Source organism: Dama dama, chromosome 1 (genome assembly GCF_033118175.1).
Source record: "Dama dama isolate Ldn47 chromosome 1, ASM3311817v1, whole genome shotgun sequence".
In the NCBI taxonomy this organism is placed as follows: Eukaryota; Metazoa; Chordata; class Mammalia; order Artiodactyla; family Cervidae; genus Dama; species Dama dama.
The window spans coordinates 35,777,613-35,792,610 of record NC_083681.1 but is presented as its reverse complement, the minus strand read 5'-3'; the positions used below and the strand labels follow the sequence as shown (position 1 = coordinate 35,792,610).

General features: G+C 38.5%; 1 protein-coding gene across 1 annotated transcript in view; it reads left to right on the top strand.

Moving 5' to 3' along the window:
- Positions 1-1,667: 1,667 nt before the first annotated feature.
- NUCB2 (nucleobindin 2) overlaps positions 1,668-14,998 on the top strand; it is a 40,222-nt gene continuing 26,891 nt past the window's right edge. Inside the window, exons 1-2 of the mRNA XM_061146689.1 lie at positions 1,668-1,816; positions 6,919-7,072. The gene's annotated coding sequence lies outside the window, so the exon portion shown is untranslated. The remainder of the gene's footprint in view (positions 1,817-6,918; positions 7,073-14,998) is intronic.

Here is a 14,998-nt window from a genome sequence, read left to right as displayed (position 1 = left end):
ATAATAAATAATATTTATCTTGATAATAGTGTAGATAATTACCATATCTTTCAGGGCTTCTCCTTAAAGGGTTTAATTCAAATGTTAGGGCTTAGATCAAGCACAGTGTGTTTGGCCCTGTGGCAGATAATGGGTAATAAAAATGTGGAAGATACTTCCTGCTTTTGATGTATTTACAATTTAGTATTTTCCACAGGGATGGGATGTGGCTTGTCTCTTAATCTAACACTAACATTGGTCACTAATGACATATTAATATTACCAATACCCTCACATTAGTATTTATATTTTTCAGATAGACATTTAGTGTTCCTACACCATAACTTCTTGAGCATGTTTTCTTACTGTAGTGCTTTCATTCTTCAATCTGTCCATCAGAACTGAGTATGATTATTTTCCTTACATTTGCCTCTGCTATTAAACCTTCAGTGGAGGCAGTCACAACATTCTAGGACTTTCATGACAGTAAGGGAGATAGTTTGAGATTTTAAGAAAAGGGACAAGCATTTCCTCCTGAACCTTAAAAAAAAGCGGAACTTCTAGGCATTGTTCTACGTGTACAGATGAGAGTTGTGTAAGAGTAGAGATGGCTGGTCTTGGAATCTAGAGAGCTGAATTACAGTCGTGGCTCAGCCACTCACATGAGACTAGCATTTATCGAGCATTTACTATGTGCCTGTCACTTTTCTATTTACTTATGCTGTAAAGAGGAGGATACCATTATTATTCTCATTTTATAGACCAGGAAAGTGAGGCACAGAGCGCTTAAGTAACTTGCGGCGAGTCAAGGAATCGGTTTCATGTGGGCAGTTGGGCTCCAAATAGGTGATTTAGCTACTACCCTGTATTATTTCCTGATTAAAAGCAGCTAACATTACTGACATATGCAGCAGGTTCTATACTGGTTTTCTGGAATCTTATCTAATCTTCACTAACAACTCTGAGATAAACACCATTTTCACAAGCAAGAAAACAGCTTCAGAGAAAGATGCCATTACTTAGCAGACTCAATCGAAAGCAGCCTCGAGGCTCCAAAAGTCTCTCTAATCCTCGAGCATCTTTGAGGATCAGTTTCCCCATCTTTAAAATGATGGGTGTGGAACAGATGTCTCAGTTCTATAAGAAGGAGGGTGAGGAGAAAAGAAAGATACCGCAGACGGGTGTGAGAGAAGGTGAAACAAAAAGGAATCAAGCCACAGTGGCCCACGGCATAACAAAACCGGGGTAGGTGAGGTTACAAATACGGGTAAGATTCCCGCCATGGAGGAGGCCCGGGGTGTTAGACCCAAAGGAGGCCTGCGGGAGACAACCGCCTGACCCTCTGTCTCTGACCAGGCTGGGCGCTGCCAGCGCGCACCGGCGGCCGAGGGGTAGAAGACACCTGTTTTTTTGTCCCAGTCCCGGGTAAGCACCTCACCCACCCAAATCCTGCTCCACAGGATTCTCCATGAAAGCCCTAGAAGGAAGGGGCGCGGCTTCCTAGTCCGCGCCGCAGAGCGCCACGTCCCTCTTGGCTCACCCTCCTCGAGGCTCCTCCGCCTTAGAGCTCCACACCGCCCGCCTCCTAGCCCTCCGGCACCGCCTGGTCTCCGCCCTAGCCAATCGGCACCTTCCACTCTCCCGGTGGGACCAATCAGCGGCTGCCGGGAACCCGGGCTGTCGCCATGGCAGCAAGGAGGCGGGAGCGCGCCGTGGGTAGAAGTACAGAGCAGAGCCGGCGGCTGGGGGCTTTAGAGGCCAGCCTGTTCCCTGCAAGCGTTCAGCAGGCGGAGCCTCGCGCTTGGAGACCCGGCTTCGCAAAACTGGCGGCCTCGAGGTGGGTGAGGATCGGGAGGCTGGGGCGGGTCCTGAGATAAAGCTCAGTTCTCCGCCTGCCCTGCCCCAGCAGTGAGGATGGTGGGAACTCCACTATGGACGGGCACCGTGGGGAGTAGGTTCCAGCTCTAGCTGGAGGCGCGGGGTCCCTTTCTCCGTTCCACTCTATGCAGGGCACCGGTGCTTTCTTTGGGGTCTATCAAGGGGCAGGCTCTTGGCGAAGAGCAGGCGAGGGGCGGTAAGTGCAGGACCGAGTCCCAGGGTGGGCTCCAGCCTGGCCTTGGCAGGGCGATGGGCGAGGGAGGTGCTCACTGGTGAAGAGTGTACACCTACCACTTCCAGGCTGATGCTCACCACATCCCGCGACACCGAGCCAAGCTAGGCCGGTGAATCCTGCTCTTCTCCCGGTTCTGTTAAGCCGGCAGCCGCTGACATCAGGAGAGGAGAAAGTTCGTGCCAGTTGCGGTATTGTGTTCTCTAAGTGACAAATCTTTAGATGTGAGATGGTGGTATGGAGTTTGAGAAAGATGGTACTGTCTTGTTGCACCTGCTAAATGGTAACTGAGTGACTAAATATGCTTATTGTTGTGGTTGGTTCTGGGCAGTGGTTTTGGATGACAATTATTTTTATAAAGTCAAGCAAGAGAGGAAATATGAACTTGAACCATTGAACCATTCTCGTTTCTTGGAGACAGAAACCTCTTGAAAGTCTCAAAGTGTCTACTAAACTGCTAAACTGGATACTGTCCATTTACACAATTGAATAAGAATGGTGCCATCTAAGCCTTTTAGTAAAGCTATTAAATCCGTGGGTGAATATGAACACCAAACCATGTATTACTTTGGTTAGAAAAGGGAGAAGGAGGGAGAAGAGAGGTTAAATGCAATTATATCTGATTGTCAATTTTGTTTGAAGGAAATTGTGGACTTTCCTTATAAGAACTGAATTGATGAGATGGTTGCTTTAAGGAATGGATGAAAAATAATATGATTAGTGGTATAATAGATTTGGATCGGGTAGCTTATAGTGTTTTTTTTTTTTTTTTTTTTTTTTGCAGCCTGCTTAAATTCCTTGTTTCTTAAGATCCTCCCTCATAAATTTGATTGAATTGTGTGAGACAGTCTCCAGATTCTTGTATCTTGTTCCTCATAGATAGTGCCTTGGATTCATTCAGATTTAAGCCAAGTTGTATTTCTTGTTTTATAAATTTGAAAACTAAGTTCAACAAATGTTGAACAAACAGATATTTGAACAATTCTTCCTCAGTTAGTAGAGTTCCAAGTTTAAGAAAAACATGGAAATTTAGAATTAGAAATGAAATATCAAATAATATCCCTCTTGTTACTAGGGTGAACATAGGAACTTCTGTTTCTCATCTTGGTCTTGAAACTCCCCATGATCTGCTTCAGCTTTCCAAGATGAGTGAGAAATTCGTTTGTCTCCTTGTAGTTGTCCATGTTGTTCTCCATCTATTCTAGTTTTATCTGCTTTGCAAGGGTGGAGTCCATGTTGCGTTTACATATCTGATTTCCCGAGGTATTTATTGTTTATACCACACATTTTGTATATACCCTTTCAGTATGCTTTTTGCTAAGTTGATTTGTGCTCTGTAAATGCCAGTTAAAATGACTTGCACAATTAAGGTGATAAAGGTACTCTTCAAAACAGTGGCTATTGATTATGGACACTAATATAGAGTATAGGTAGCATGCTCGATACCAGTGTCATTTTATTTTGGGGCATATTATATACCTCCTAGATATATCAAACTAATTTTTGTGTTATTTAGAATACGCACGTTCTAAGTGTTTTCCACTTTCTAAGGACCGTTTGGGTGACTGAAGTGTGTAAAATACCCTTTTAAGTATTGGGTAGCTGGAGGAATCAAGTGTAAGATTTTAAAATGTATCAAAAATAATTCTTAAATAAATAATCCTCTAAGTATTTTGAGTAGTTGAGTTGACTATATTTGCATGATAGATGGTTAACTTTTTAAAAATAATTGAAGGTCTAAAATGGGGAAATTGTTATTCTTATGCTTAATACATGCAGTTAGTTTATAGACTTTAAAAAACAGGTTTCTAACAATTTCAAATAATTTATTCAAGGAAAAACCTTGACAACTTGAATGACTAATCTAAATTTTCTAAAACCTCCACAATCTGGTAAAAACTATATTTCATTAGAATTAATTCTAAAGGCCAGATTCCAATCCTGGCTCTGCCATGTGATCTTGGCCAAGTCAGTTAACTTCCCTGTGCCTTAAACCTTTTATAAAAGTAGGATCTGAACTGAACCACTTCTAAGATCATTTCTGATTCCAGCATGTTCTGATTTTAAAAATCTAAAGCAACCTAATGAAAAATTAAATAGCAGCTGCATTTCTTTTATTTTGTGGCAGAACTTTTTGACATACTGTATTTTAGTTATCTGAAGTACAGTTCAATCGCTCAGTCATGTCTGACTCTGCCACCCCGTGGACTGTAGCACGCCAGGCCTCCCTGTCCATCACCAACTCCTGGAGTTTACTCAAACTCATGTCCATTGAGTCAGTGATGCCATCCAACCATCTCATCCTCTGTCGTCCCCTTCTCCTCCCGCCTTCAGTCTTTCCCAGCATCAGGGTCTTTTCAAATGAGTCAGCTCTTCGCATCAGGTGGCCAAAGTATTGGAGTTTCAGCTTCAGCATCAGTCCTTCCAATGATCACTCAGGACTGATCTCCTTTAGGATGGACTGGTTGCATCTCCTTGTAGTCCAAGGGACTCTCAAGAGTCTTCTCCAACACCACAGTTGAAAAGCATTAATTCTTCGGTGCTCAGCTTTCTTTATAGTCCAACTCTCACATCCATACACGACTACTGTAAAAACCATAGCCTTGGCGAGACAGACCTTTGTTGGCAAAGTAATGTCTCTGCTTTTTAATATGCTGTTTAGGTTGGTCATAACTTTTCTTCCATAGAGTAAGCATCTTAATTTCATGGCTGCAGTCACCATCTGCAGTGATTTTGGAGCTCCCCAAAATAAAGTCTGTCACTGTTTCCACTGTTTCTCCATCTATTTGCCATGAAGTGATGGGACTGGATGTCATGATCTTTGTTTTCTGAATGTTGAGCTTTAAGCCAACTTTTTCACTCTCCTCTTTCACTTTCAAGAGGCTCTGAAGTACAGTATGTGTAAATAATGAAGACATTGTAATTTTAATAAATTAAAAAATTTTGCTGTTGCTTTTATGTTTATTGAATATACATGTGAGCAACAGTACTTGCTTTTCAGAAACTCATTATCAAGCATGCTCTAGGGACTGGGGAGAGATAAATTAGGAGTTTGAGATTAATATACACACATTATCAATTATAAAACAGATAAGCAGCAGGGACCTGCTGTATATCACAGGGAACTATATTCAATATCTTAATAACCTATAATGTAAAATAATCTGTAAAGAATATATATATACACCTGAATCACTTTGTTGTGTACCTGAAAGTAACACAACATTGTAAATTAGTTATACTTCAGTTTTTAAAAAGAGCTGATTTAAAAAAAATTAATACTATAGCCATCTGTTAAGATTGGGAAAAAGGCAAAGTACTGGTTTTCTTGATTGGTGTCCTTTTCTACAGATACGAGCATCAAAGACACTAGGATCTATACTGATATCTTGATACAGGGAAGGGTTAGAATACAGCTCAGCTGGTCATACATCTGATATTTTATTTTGAATCTCACTTTCCTATTGACTCACTTTCAAATGGAAAAATGGAGTTGAGCAGTGGGTTGCCTTTTGCCCTTTTCACTGCTGCCATGGAGAAATTTAGAAGCCATTTATTTTTCTCCACCCCACTCCTTTTCTCCTTCAGAATTCTGACACTGACAGTAGGATGAAACAACCCAAGTTTCCTGACTTGAAGGAAGAAACCTGGGTCTCTTTCAGAAGCTTTATTTTAATGTCAGGGAGGAAGAGATTGTATTCTTCTTTTGTGGGTTGTATTTTTTTCATTGACCTGCACCAATACTTTGGCTGTGGCAATGCTCTAGAGAGAGCTCTAATGTGGACTTTCAAAAAAAAAAAAAAAGACATATTAAGGTTGTATGTCAAACTGGCTTATTGCTTTTTAAGTTCAATGACTTTGGGTGCTTACAACACAGATTTTTATTATTTAAATATATAGATATTAAATTTTCAAGATAGGAAGGGCATTACTATTTATGAAGCATTTACTGTTGCCATGTACTGTGCTAGTTCCATTGTATTCATTCTTATTTTCATCCAGTCAAAAACTTATGAAGAAGTATTAGTTTGATTTATGGATAGGAAAATCGAGACTCAGAGTCAAGTAGCTTGGCAGTAAAGGGGAGTGGTTAGGATTCAATCTGCAGTTTATTTTTGACCATGCTAATAAAAGTCATGTGCCTTTCCAATATAACTTGCATATGATCACTCTCCTGCTTAGATAATTTTTTGTTAACTATAGTACCATGAAAATAAATAAATATGTATTCTTAAAATTTGAAGATATTTTATTTCTTTATTTTCTTTATATACTGCCTCGAAATAATTGATTATATTCACTGGTGAGTTTGCAATATAACTGCCTTATGTTTTACAGTTGGGTGGTGGGTTTCAAAAAAGAACTTGAGATGTTGTGCTTTATTACTGATCTCTGTGTTTTAGGCATGAGCCAAGCTTAATTTTTAAAAGTGGTAATAAGAGTAAAAAAGGATTCTAGGTAAAGATTTTAAGAAAAAATCCAGTGATGGATTGAATGGGGAAACTTAGACTGTATATTGAAGTCTCACTGAAGAGGCAAAATAAGCTTTTAGTTTGAACTTTTCTTAACTATTTCAAAGAAGAGCAATATGGTAAAATCTTGGCATGTAAATAAATATCTTTGCTTATTTTGGTCTTTGATTCTATTTAGATAATATATTTCTTTTCCTTCCCCACTGGGATATGATATAGACTCCTTCCACTGTATAGAAATTTTGGCACCTTTTATTTTTACAGAATTTGACAAATATATACACTATAATGTGCCACTACCACTAATAAGCCTAAATTTATGTTTATGTTTATTTTTATTTATTTTTTAATATTTAGAACCTGTGAAGAGTCAGTTCTTACTGAAAAAGCATTGAGACAGGAGCCAGACCCACCTCTTCACTAATTTGATATTGTGCAAGTCACCTTACCTCTCTGGATCTCAGTTGCCTCATCTGTAAAAAGGAGATAGAAATTCTTAACCTGTTTGAAGGTAAGTGATCAGTTAAGAGGGCTTCCCAGGTGGCTCAGTGGTAAAGAACCCTCCTGCCAAGGCAGAAGATGTAAGAGACATGGGTTTGATCTCTGGGTCGGGAAGATCCCCTGGAGAAGGGCATGGCCACACACTCCAGTATTCTTGCCTGGAAAATCCCATGGGCAGAGGAGCCTGCTAGGCTACAGTCCATAGGGTTGCAACGAGTCAGACACGACTGAAGCAACTTAGCACACTTGCACGATCAGTTCAGAAAGCAAAAATGAAAACAGACTTAGTGGTGGCTTAAACATAAAATATTTATTTCCTCATGTAAAGTAATTCTTAACGTAGGCAATCTAGGATAGTAGCTTCATAAAGTTGCCAGGGACCTAAACTTTTTCCAGTTCTTACATCTGTTATCCCTAAAATGTGGCCCTGGTCCTCATAGTCCAAAATAGCTGCCAGAGCTGTATCCATCAAAGCGAAGTTCCAGGTAGCAAGGCAAAGACAAAGAAGGATGCAACCTCTCCCTTTAAGGAGATTATTCTGAACCAAAGGAATTATCCTTTGGTTATATAATAACCAAAAGATTATCCTGAACCAGGGAAGCAGGGAAATGTAACTGAATGCATGGTTGCCTTGAATAAAATTGGGCTTTTGTTATTGCAGAGGAAGGGAAGATTTGGATATTGACTGGCAAATAGAAGTGTTTGCACAATATGAATCTTTTTCTCTTTCATCCCTGAGATCTGTGTGCTGTGATAAGCACTCAAAGAAGCTTCAGTAATTTGTCATGTCAGAGTTTTAAGTTTGGTCATTATCTCCAGAAGGAAATAACTTTCATCTAACATATTGTTTTTCTTTTTTTATGTTTATCCCAGGATTCATTGCAGAAGGTTTCTGTCTTAATTGGGTATTTGTTCTGGTTATTAAAAAAAAAATTACTCATAAATATTCAATAGTATATGTTTGTTATATAGCTAACATTTATTGAGCCACTTGCTTTATGCAAAGTACTAAAAAGACAGAGATAAGTGATCCAAAGAGTATCACATAATAAATCATCAGGAAGTAAATTTATGTTGAAAATTGTTATCCACCTTAAGATACTTTTAAGTTCAATGTTGTCATGCAAGGAACATTGTTGCCTTTGTTGGTTAAAAGATATTGTTGTGGTTTTTTTTTTTTTTAACCACTCAACTGTTAACTGTCTTGAAATTTCCTTTTACTTAACTACTCTCCCTTGCCTAACTTACTTAGGTATACCAATATTTTATTTCCTTCTGGAAGTTTATGGATAAATACTATGTAAATATACCCTATACTTGTCACATGAAATGATTCAATTGCCATTTTATCTGTAAAGAAAGTGAATTGAAATAAAATTTTGAGAAAAGGAAACTGAAATTTAGGGAATGGAAATTGGATGAGGGAAGAACTTAAAGATTCAGTTCATCATTTAGGGATATTAGAAAGAATATAAGGAGCATTTAGCATTGTAAGTCATCTGACTGAGAATATCTTATTTGCTGAATACAATTTTAATGCCTTAAATTTTTTTCAATTAATAGAAAGAATAATGTTATATGTTGTTCTGTAAGCAGCTTTTTTCAAATTGCAATTGTTTACTTAATAGGCTGCCTTCCACATTGGATTGAAAACCCTGTGAAGATAGAGACCATGTCTATCTCACTTACCTTTGTATCCAGCATGATATCTGGAATATAGTGGGTACTTAGTGTTTGTTAAATTAATAAATAACAGATAACAGAGTAAAGAAAACATACTTCAATTCAGTCTTAAATTTAAAAGCAATAGGAGTAAAAGAAGAAGGTTAGAGGGAGAAAACAGTAGATGAGGAAGGAAGAGATATTGTTGAAAGGAAAGCGAGACAAACTAGTTTCAGTTTTCTGTATTCTTCACCCTTCTTACCCACGACCATTCTTGTTAACCACTTCGAGGATATTTGTCCCTATAAGCAAAACAGGAAACACACACATACAGACAGACACACACACACACACTCACACCCACCCCCACCCATCCATACGCACCCCAAGTAGACTTAATCCAGATAATTACTGGTAAGAATCAGTAGTTGAGAAATGTGCTTCTGTGTATGAATGGGAATTTTGTTTTAGTGGAGACAGGGAAGGAGAGAGAAGCTTATTTTTAGGAATTGGAAATTGAGGGAAATTATTTTGTATCTACTGAATGTTAGGAGAGGCTTAAGAACTCTGTTTATTTTGTGCTTTTGCTTAAGGCACCAATGCCTTTGGGATCAGTGCGTTCCATGCTGTCTTGGGATCACTGCCTGATTTAGAATTTCACATTATCCTACTTGAGAGTGATAATTCAGCCTATTCTGGTTTGGATCAGTTTACTGTGTCAACCTCCTTTGGCCCAGGACTTTCTCTTCAGGTCTCTGTTCTTATGGACAAAGAGGTTGATAAAAGAAAGGAGAAGACCATTCTTACTGATCTGATAGTGGAAGAAAAGTATCAATAAATTAGTTTCCCTTTTTCTGCATTGCCTCTCTTTATCACTCATCTCTCCTTTTGTATGGCCATTCGTATATTACTGGATTCATGAAAATCTGGAAACTTGTCTCTGACACATTTGACATTATCTTGGCATTTAAAGAGATTTTTACAACATTACTTTTATACCTAATGAGCTAGAAAAATGTACATTTCTTTTGTTATGATAGCAGTTAACTTTTATTGAGGCCTTATTAAGGAGTAAATGTTTTAATTAGCTTTAGGCTGCAGTAAGTTAATTGTCCTAATTATTTATAAAAATAAACACTAAGAGATTCAAAATTAATAGAAGGGAAAAGTATATTTAAAAAATTCTTCATCAATCAAAAACAAAATTTAGACACAGGCAAGAAAGGAGAGGAGATAAATAGTAAAGAGGCAGGGTACCTAGAAAGCCCCCCAAAAGGTGGTGTTTCATTGACTCTAAGACTCCATTCATGGGGTCGCAGAGAGTCAGACACGACTGAGCGACTGAACCGAACTGAACTGAAGACTCCATTTGTTGCAGGAAGGAGACTCCATTTCTTCCAGGGCCCGAAAGTGGGCTCTTATCTAGCACTTGGCAATGAATTGCCCGAGGAGACACATGAGCTGACAAAGCAAGAGGTTTTATTGGAAAGGGAGCCCAAGGGGAGAGCAGTAGGGTAAGGGAACCCAGGAGAAGTGCTCTGCCACGTGGCTATCAGTCTTGGGTTTTATGGTGATGGGGTTAGTTTCCGGGTTTTCTTTGGCCAGTCATTCTGACTGAGAGTCCTTGGTGACACGCGCATTGCTTAGCCAAGATGGATGCCAGCAGGAAGGATTCTGGGAGGTGGTCTGACACGTGTTTCTCCTTTTGACCTTTCCCGAACTCTTCTGATTGGTGGTGGCTTATTAGTTCTGTGTTTGTTACTAGGACCTCCTGTCCTAAAATAGCTCATGCAAATGGTTACTATGGTGCCTGGCCAGGGTGGGTGGTTTCAGTCACTGTGTTTCCCCTAACACACTGATATTAAGACACACCATTTTATACCATATAGAATACATATTGCCCATAAAACTGAGTTCTTTATCACTTAGAATATCATTCTGTGTTTACTGAAAGTGCTTTTTAAGATATATTTAAACATACAGGTTTTTCTTACATCGCATTTGCAGATACATTAAGAAATTTAAAGAAGCTAAATAAATCAGTTAAGGTATTTCTAAGACTCTTTCACATTCATAACCTAAGTCTTCTGAAATGCTTCCTTGATTCAGAATTGTGAATGTTTGTGTTTTCCCACATGACATTTTCCTCTCTACTGTGGAGAGTGATGGTGATTTAATTCTGGGAGTTTCTTTAAAACCATTTGCCTGGAATTTTCTTCCAAGCCTCTGACCTTCATTTTGCAAGCTTTGATTCCAGTGCATTCCTGAAGATGATCATCATCTTACAAGCTTTGATGCTGGTGCTTTTCAAAAGATGATGATGGGAAGTTGTCAGATTCATCTTCTTTCCCCAGTCCCTCCATCAGTGGTTTATTTACCACTGAGGGGTTACAGTTTGTCTAGACATAGCATCAGAAATAGCATCCAGTTGGGATGCCTTTCAGGTAACCTATTCTTCAAAATATTCAGGTATGCAACCTCAGAATGCATCAAGAACTAAACTCACACACTTGGAAGGCTACTAAAGGCTCTTGGACATTCAAGCCAGCTTTAGTTAACCTTCCTTTAACTTAGCCATAATCCCTCTTTTACATGTAACAGTAGCATTTTTGGGAAATTCTTTTGTAGTTTAGAATTTAATATGGCAAGAACTTTTGGCCATAGCTGCCTATGCTAGTGTTCAGTAATATGCTATTTCTTGTGTAACTCATTCTTGGAGCATCAGTCTCTTTAACTCCTTTAGCATTACTGTATCATTTTGAGGGCTAAAAAGAGCATCAGGGTTTTTTCAGCATTTCCTATTGACTAAATTCATCTTTGTGTTTTCCTCAAAATTACTTGGAAGTTACGTGGCTTCTGTTCAGTGTTGGTTGGAAGTCTCTGACAAATTGACATTTGCCTTAATGATTCATGAATCCATCAAATCAGTCTTATATTCTATATAATTTTTTTTATTGGAGACATAGTTTCTGCTGCCTTCATTTGCGTTGTTTGAATGCTTATAAATAATCTTGTTCTATCTCAAAATGTAAGGTAGTTTTGTCTATTTGTGGGTATCTTCCTGTCTGTAGTCAGGTGAAACTCTTAGATGTTCCTTTATAAGAAAATGTAAAGTTACTATTATTCCTTTGACATCAAATATTTGCTTTACTAATATCAGCTACTTCATTTCTATGTTTACAAAATAAATTTTTCTTTTTCTTTTTTTTTGGCCAGAAGGCTTGTGGCATCTTGTTTCCTGAACAGGGATTGACCCTGGGCAGTGAAAGCCCAGAATCCTAACCACTAGGCCACCAGTTGTTGTTGTTGTTCTTGTTCAGTTGCTTAGTCATGTCCTCTTTGTGAAGGCATGGTCTGCAGCACACCAGGCTTCCCTGTCCTTCACTATCTCTCAGATTTTGCTCAAACTCATGTCCATTGAATTGGTGATGCCATCCAACCGTCTCATCCTCTGTCATCCCTTTCTTCTCCTGCCTTCAATCTTTCACAGCGTCAGGGTCTTTTCCCATGAGTTGACTCTTTGCATCAAGTGACCAAAGAATTGGAGTTTCAGCTTTAGCATCAGTGCTTCCAAAGAATATTCAGGATTGATTTCTTTTAGGATTGACTGGTCAAACCAGGCCACCAGGGAACTCCCCCAAATAGCCTTTCATTTTAATGCCAAATCATAATTTAATCCTTTTGAAGATGTATTAAATGGCAACTAAATTCAGTTTGTGAGAGACGAAAAATGCAAAAACTCAGTCTAAAGTAATAGCAGTAGGAATAGCTATAATAAAGTTCATGTGTGTGTTGACAGTAAAGATTATGTTGCTATTGCCACTTAATCAACCACTTTTTAATGTTCTATTAACTAAAAAACACTTTGATTTCTGAGATGTTAAACTGAGGAATTAAGTACATCGTCAGTAATTTGATTAAATATAAACAGAGAAAATACTCTAGTTGGAAAGACTGGTATGCTGAATTTTAAGAAAGTGTGTGAGAACGTGTGTGTGGGTGTGTATGTGTATCTACACACTAATAAAAAAAAAAAAAAAAAACTGGTTTAAAAACTATCAAAATAGACCTTAAGGCAAATTGGGATATAAAGGTCACTCAAATGTGAAAAAGATTAAATCTACCAGAAACCTAGAAAATCTTGTTTGTGTACATTTAAAAACATAGCCTCAAAATATTTAAAGGAAAATGGCCAGAATTATAAGGAAAAACAGATAAATCCAAAATTAAAGTGCAAGATTTTCACTTTTCTAGTATGATAATAGTCATTTTATCTAGACAAAAATGATTAAGAATGTAAAAACTGGATAATTATGAAAAGTTATAGAGCTTAGCTAATTTTAAAACTTACATCAGTTCAGTTCAGTTCAGTCGCTCAGTCGTGTCTGACTCTTTGCGACCTCGTGAATTGCAGCACTCCAGGCCTCCCTGTCCCTCACCAAATCCAGGAGTTTACTCAAACTCATGCCCATTGAGTTGGTGATGCCATCCAGCCGTCTCATCCTTTGTTGTCTCCTTCCTCTTCTGCCCCCAATCCGTCCCAGCATCAGGGTCTTTTCCAATGAGTCAACTCTTCGCATGAGGCGGCCAAAGTACTGGAGTTTCAGCTTCAGCATCAGTCCTTCCATACTTTTATAGTAAATTATGTTTGCAAATTGTAATTGTTCCTTTTTTAATGTTCACATTTCTTTTACAAGCTCAGGTTTTTTTCTCTATTTTTCATTACTTTAAAAAAAGTTGAAGTATGATTCACATATCTTAAAATTCACTCTTTAAAAAGTGTACAGTGTCTCACACTCTGTATCCAAAGTGTGAGACGTTCCTGGCTTTACTTCCTTTTTACTATATCTAGACAGGAAATTTTATTGGTAGTTGATTTTTGTGTTCTTTGTATCCCACCACCTAAATTTTCTATTTGATATACCAAGGCAATTTTCAGCTGATTGAATAAGCAGTGTTTGGTTTAAAGGCATTTATAAATCATATAGCTTAATTATTTCTTAAAATTGTTGTGAATACAAGCAATTTTATTAGTATTTCTGATAATGTAGCAGAAAAGATCTACACTTTATTCAATGGAATTAACTACTAATAGAATCTAAGGGCATAAATAATACTGAGGTCTTATAGCAAGTGGATAGTGTATACACCTAAATTTAATTTGCCTTACTCTTCTTAGGTATAACACCTTTTAAAAAAATTAGAGTTTAACTGCTTTACAATATTGTGTTAGTTTCTGCTGTACTACAAAGTGGATCAGTTATATGTATACATATATCCCCTCCCCTTTGAGCCTTCTACTTCCCGCTAGTGGTAAAGAACATGTCTGCCAACGCAGGAGACTTAAGAGATGTGGGGTCTGATCCCTGGGTCATGAAGATCCCCTGGAGAAGGAAATGGCGACCCACTCCAGTATTCTTGCCTGGAAAATTCCATGGACAGACGAGCCTGGCGGGCTACAGTCCATGGGGTGGCAAAGAGACTGAAGTGACTTAGCATGCGTGCATTCCCTTCCCCTTGAGCCTCCCACCTCCCCCGTCTCATCCCTCTAGATCATCACAGAGCACTGCGCTAAATCCCTGTACTAGAGAGCATCTTCCCACTAGCTATTTTACACATGGTAGTATCATCCATTTTTCTTTTCCTTGAGGATCCAAATTTACTTTTCAGATAAGCATTCTCTTTGTCTCTCATTGCAGAGGAGGTTTATGAATAACAGAACTAAGGGAAGCAGTATGTTTTCAAATGTTAGCTACTTTGGAACCACCTGTATTTTAACCACTTGTTAAAATAGACTTTGCATCCCTCACCCCCCACCTCCCTCAAAGATGCTCTGATTTAGATGATCTGGAATAAGCCCTGATAATTTCTAACAAATTCCCAAGTGGTGCTGGTGCTGCTGGCTCAGGGACCACCATGCTTTGAGAATCACTGCTTAAAAGCAGACATAGGCTTTGGACATAGGCTTTCAGTCACTCCCAGGTCCAAACTCTGGATCTACCACTTACTGCCATGTGATCCAGTTCAAAATTTTTAACTGATATGTTTCAGATTCCTGTACTTTAAAATGGGAATAATAGTGTTTATTTCACAGGGCCATTGTAAGAATTAATGTAATAAAAACATTTAGCATACTGATTAGTACGTAGTGTGTGTGAGTGTGTGTGGGGGGGGTGTGAAAGTCGCTCAGTCGTGTCTGACTCTTTGCGACCCCATGGACTATATAGTCCATGGAATTCTCCAGGCCAGAATACTGGAGTGGGTAGCCGTTCCT